The following is a 6,000-nucleotide window of genomic DNA, read 5'->3' as shown; positions in this document are numbered from 1 at the left end:
ACTGGTAGTTGGCTCTTAGTTGCTCTGTAGTTGGATTGTCAGTTGTTGTATGTGTTGATGTAAAACTGTAAATGTGATGTGAAACTGGTAGTTGGATTGTCAGTTGTTGTATTTGATGTGAAACTGGTAGTTGACTCTGTAGTTGTTGTATGTGATGTAAAACTAGTGTTTGGATTGTGAGTTGTTGTATCTGATGTGAAACTGGTAGTTGGCTCTGTAGTTGTTGTATGTGATGTGAAACTGGTAGTTGGATTGTCAGTTGTTGCTTTTGATGTGAAACTGGTAGTTGACTCTGTAGTTGTTGTATGTGATGTGAAACTGGTAGTTGTTTGGAAACTGGTGTTGAGTTGTAGTTGTTTTGATGTGAAACTGGTAGTTGGCTCTGTAGATGTTGTATGTGATGTGAAACTGGTAGTTGGATTGTGGTTTGTCGTATGTGATGTAAAACTAGTATTTGGATTGTGAGTTGTTGTATATGATGTGAAACTAGTAGTTGGCTCTGTAGTTGTTGTATGTGATGTCTTTCATCAATGCAGGTCACACACATCCATTCACTCCCATTTAAATGCAGGATGTATTTGATTCCTGTTTTCCCGTCAATACAGAAAGTAAATAATGAATGAGTTTTATTGAAATTGTGCAATAACTAAAATATTTTTGAAGACTAATGTTGTTTAATATATGTTGGTTGTTTATAACCAGGAAACATTGTAATGTCAACATTATGTTAAAAAGCCTAACATTACCCAACTTAGTGATTTTTTTGACTAGAGGAAGGAAATACAGTGTCATTTCACATGTTGTACTATATTTTTTGTTATTCTGAAATCAAATCTTGATGGGTGGGAAACAGGCACTTGAAATAACTACTAAAATGCAGTTTATACATTTGGACTTTGTGTTTTTAATAGACTTACCGGTGCATAGATCATTGTTATATTGGGCGTTTCTACATTTATCCCCAGGATCAACAGGATCAATGTTCTGACATCCTTAAGAAATCATGATAACACATAATTCAACATAATTACAAAATCCTTTAATAGTGATTAAAGAACAACAGATGAATAAAACACAAAAGATAGTTACAACTGATTGTATGATAAAAGTGTAGCTTATAATGTACAATCTGACAACAGAAAATGACAGACACATTGTTTTTGTCAGTAAGTTTTTAGAACTTTTAGAAGATTAATATCAGTTGCCTCAGACAAATGTATTAAATGTAGTGAGACTAAAGTGCTTTTTCTCAAAGCACCGACAATGGTTTATGAGTACAAACTTTAAAGCAACACTGAATTAAAACAATATCACTTGTCTTACCTCTGCTTGTTTAACTGAAGTGAATCACACATGTTAAAAAATACTGTAACTTTAAATATTAAGTGTATATTTCTTACCCTGTTGGCAGATATTTTTGATTGTTTGAAACATAAAGCTACCTTTCTCTGATAAAATGTGTCAGTTGGCTTCTCGTAAGTACATCTTGTCAAATAATGAGAGAATCTCACAAGAGAATATCACCAAATGACTCCAGCCCTATTGACTGCATTTGACAATGCATTGATGAAATCAGCAGCTGGATGCACCAAAACAAGTCATTGCATTTGGAAACAAAGATAGATTCTCAAGGTGAATGCATACCTTGACTTCAGGGGTCAAACAACAGCAACAACAACAAAAAACAAATCAAATGGTGTGGTTCTGGAGTCAGACCTTAGTTTCAGTGGTCATGTCAAAGTAATAACTAAATCAGCTTATTGCCAAATCATTTAACATTTTTAATTCCTTACATTTATTGTTGCAATTATTTTCATAATTATTATACTTCCTTGTACGTAAAGCACCTTGAATGAATTTCCACTGTTTATGCAGTGTGCTATATAAATAGCCTTGCTTTGTGTTCCCTTGCATAAATATGCAAATATAACACAAAATAATGAGTGCCATTTCACCGAATCGGTGCCATTTGCTTCCAAAACTTTTCTAAAAAATGTTTCATTTTCTGTCTTTTATAAAGCCTGTATATATATCTAGTAATACAAATTTTTAACTTTTAAAAATCTGTATTGGTCCATCTCAGGTAACTTTACTTAATATTTTACACAATTTTTAAGTGGAAGATGGATGCATTTTCTCAGTCCTGTTACCAAATGTCTTTTAAAAAGCATGTTAAAAAATGTCAACACATTCCTTCATTTTCCCCTCAGCCAAGTGTTTATTTTAAAGAAATTGTTGGTTTCATGGTCAAAAAGATTTATTTTTTTATCATAAAAAATCACTATTTATTACACAAGATGTATTTTTTCTAAAGTACACAAACCCCTTTTTTATTTTAAAAGTGACCCAAACCTCAAGCTTATCAGTTTTCTGTACTGCAGTTTATTAAACAATGGGATAAATGATAGACCAAACTTAATAAAAAAGTGTGGTTTTACTTTAATTTTTTTATAGTGGTTTTACTTTAATTTTTAAAGAAAAAAAAATTTAAAATCTAAAAAAAGGCCAAATCATGTTTCTATTTAAATCTAGTGGTCTGCGAGGTTTTTGTTAGAGTTATGTGTAGGGGTAGAGGACGGGTTATGAGATAATATATTAATAACGAAAAAATAATAAATATAAAATATTAAATTAAAATTGATATTAAAAATAATAAACTTAACAAATAAGTTAAGTTATCAGTTTTTCTGTGAATATTGTTTTCTTACAGTGCAGCTCACATTCAAATACCATTCCATATATGAGTTTATACATAATTGCCGCAGGACAGAAATTTCAAGTACATTTTCTGTACATAGTTGCAGGAATGCAATATAAAACAACAATGCAGAAACAACCTTAGGTTTTCTCTGGACAAACGCATTGTTTCAGTGTGGATAAAAGGCCAAAATGTTGAGAAAAACATGCATTTTTAAATTTATCTAGATTATTATGGATGTAGCCTAATGTTTACATTAATAAATCAGATGACACTACTCACTCCTGTTACTATTACTCAGTTTCTGTATATAAGTATAGGATATATGAGTACACTGTAAAAAAAAATAAATACCTTAAAAAATTTAAAAAACACAAATAAGTTTAGTCAACTTGAAATGTTAAGTTGTACTATGTGAAAACTTTGTTAAACTTAAAAGCTGGGCTCGTTACCCAACTGCCTGAAAATTTTAAGTTGAATGAACTCAAATATCTAAGTTGTCACTTAGTAAAACGTAAAATTTCAAGTTGACTAAACGTTTTTGAGTTGACTGAATTTAAAATTTTAAGGCAGCCAGGTAATGAATTATTTTAAGTTGAATCAACAAATAGTTTTTTTTTGTTGTTGTTTGTTTGTTTGTTTTTTTACAGTGTGTATGAGTGACAAGACTGAAAGTAACAGGATTGAGATTTTAGGATAAAATTAACAAATGCCCCAAAACACCCTCAGACCCCAGAGGGTTAATCTAGCCACATGGAGTACATGCTAATATTATGAGGATACTCCGCAAATTATAGTGATTCACCAAAGATTTGTATTTTTAAAATAAACAAGTAACATCTTAAACATATTTTAGGTAACAGGACAGTATATTTATAATGACACTCCCAGCCGCTGCTAGGATATGTGACCCTGGACCACAAAACCAGTCTTAAGTAGAACAAGTATATTTGTAGCAATAGCCAAAAATACATTTTTTTTAATGCCAAAAATCATTAGGATATTAAGTAAAGATCACGTTCCATGAAGATATTTTGTAAATTTTCTACCTTAACTTAAACTTTAGTTTTATTAGTAATATGCATTGCTACGAACCTCATTTGGACAACTTTAAATGCGATTTTTTAAATATTTTGATTTTTTTTATGTTACCTCAGATTCCAGATTTTCAGATTGTTGTATCTCAGCAAAATATCATCCAGTCCTAACAAATCTATACATCAGTGGAAAGCTTATTTATTCAGCTTTCAGATGATGTATAAATCTCAGTTTCACAAAACTGACCCTTATGACTGGTTTTGTGGTCCTGGGTCACATTTAATCAAATATACAGAAAAGCAAGTAAGACCACATGCTTTCGGTCATTTCATTGCCTTCATTGCCAAGATCCAGATGTTGCAATATTATGTTGAAAATGTGTCTTGTGAAGTTTACCCAGTTTTTTAGAGGGGGGAACGTGTTAGGGTAATAGGACAGAGTAAAAACCTGGGGACACAACTAAAATGTGGATTTTAACCAACATAAATTTACTTTGAAATAAATGTATTTAAAGCACAGATGGGATATCGAAGTACACAAAAATGCAAAATAAAAATGATGTCTGACGGATCTTGAACATTATATTTCATGTTAAAAATGTAGCGTTTGACACTGGAGACATGTTATATATACAAATGCTACATTTTCAATGTTTTAGGTATTTTTAATCATTTTTAATTATATATTTTAAATTTGCGGTTAGATTAATGTGCAGGACACTTTGCTTAATAAAATGTATTTTATAGTCAATTTTTATGCATGTTTGTATCTATAATGTCCTGAGGACAGAAATGGCTTTCATTTTGGGAAATGGCCCATGATGTAAATTAAACAATGCATATTATGCCAGAGGCCTGTTACACCCTTCTGTTAAATAACCAACTGTTTTCACATTACATCATCAATCCGGAAGTCGGCCCTGTGGCCCGTGCAAGTCGTACATTCACTGCACTGCATTCGTGTTTCTAAATGTCATTTGTGTGGAAATATTGTGTTATTATTATATTTAGTCTGTAAAAGGCCGTTAAAAGCTGAAGACGGACATAAAAAGCAGTCAGATCACTCTCACTGTTCACGATGCACAAAATATTGGAAGTAACCCATAATAATGAATTGGGGGTAGGAGTTTATATGAATTAGTCTCTGTTGGGAACTATCTGTTTTCAGAAAAGTTTACATGGCATTTTCTTTTCATCTAGCATCTGTATAACGCATTATAAAGCTGCATAGCGCAGCTTTGTGTACAGCAGTAACCAAGGAAACACTATCGCCGCTTAGCATTTAGCCCTGTTTTAACTTTAGTTTATCAAAATAAAACAACCTTTCCTGCTTACTAAGTCCTTCTCTATATGATTTAGAAGCTTCCACACATTTTTCGTGGTTTAGACAGCATAAATTAGTAGAACAACATCTTCAGTGGTACACTAACCGTGCAATCAGTGCTTCTGTTTACATATGAGTACCGCCGCAATGGCAGCGCATCTGGGTAACTGACCAGAACGTGACGGTGGTGCAATATATAACAGTATAAATATTATCTTACCTGTAAGTGGAATTATGCTGCTGATAGTAATTATGCCATCCTGTGTTTGGCAAGTCTCAATTTCTGTTAAAGGGAAGAGATGAAGCAAGATTCACTTTCTTGAGATCACTTTACAGAGATTACAGGACAGTTAATATTCAGACTCCATTGAAACACAACCTGCAGCATTAACACTGTGTCTATTGTAGAACGACACACACCTGTTGAATTCAGAACTGATGATAGACAATTAGATGCATTTGTCAATAACCACACTTTTATTCCTTCAACCGTCTCATGCATTCTGATTTCATAATTCTCCCCTTGTTTTGTTGTGTTGAGACTGTATGATCTGCATTGTCCTGAAACCACAGAGAACATTTACATTTGTTGAAGAAATACTTTTTAAAGTGCTTTAAACTCATAAATAAAATATAAGCAGGTTTTACCAAGAAAAGAGATATTTAGTTTGACAATTACTACTGGTTCATGAGCTGTCAGACATGTCCATTTTATATCTGAAAGAAAAACAGAAATGAACTTGGTGAGTATTTTAGTCATCACAAATGCAGTGTCACACAGTCCTGTTAGCCTTATATTTCACACCTACCTGGATATGATGAGCCACTTTCATTCCAGAAGCACTGAGCCGTCGAACTGACTTGGATTATCAGTTTTTCTGAACAGGCTGCACACACACAACATTATTACACTGTTATATAATGATGTATGACATGGTATA

The 6,000-nt window shown here is 32.5% G+C and overlaps 1 protein-coding gene across 6 annotated transcripts in view; it reads right to left on the bottom strand.

The window, feature by feature from the left end:
* LOC127179682 (adhesion G-protein coupled receptor G2-like) overlaps positions 1–6,000 on the bottom strand; it is a 202,879-nt gene that overhangs the window by 161,135 nt on the left and 35,744 nt on the right. The gene's annotated exons all lie outside the window — the stretch shown is intronic.

Source organism: Labeo rohita, chromosome 17 (genome assembly GCF_022985175.1).
Source record: "Labeo rohita strain BAU-BD-2019 chromosome 17, IGBB_LRoh.1.0, whole genome shotgun sequence".
Classification (NCBI taxonomy): domain Eukaryota; kingdom Metazoa; phylum Chordata; class Actinopteri; order Cypriniformes; family Cyprinidae; genus Labeo; species Labeo rohita.
Note: the sequence above shows the minus strand (reverse complement) of the source record. Positions and strands in the feature narration are given on the sequence as shown.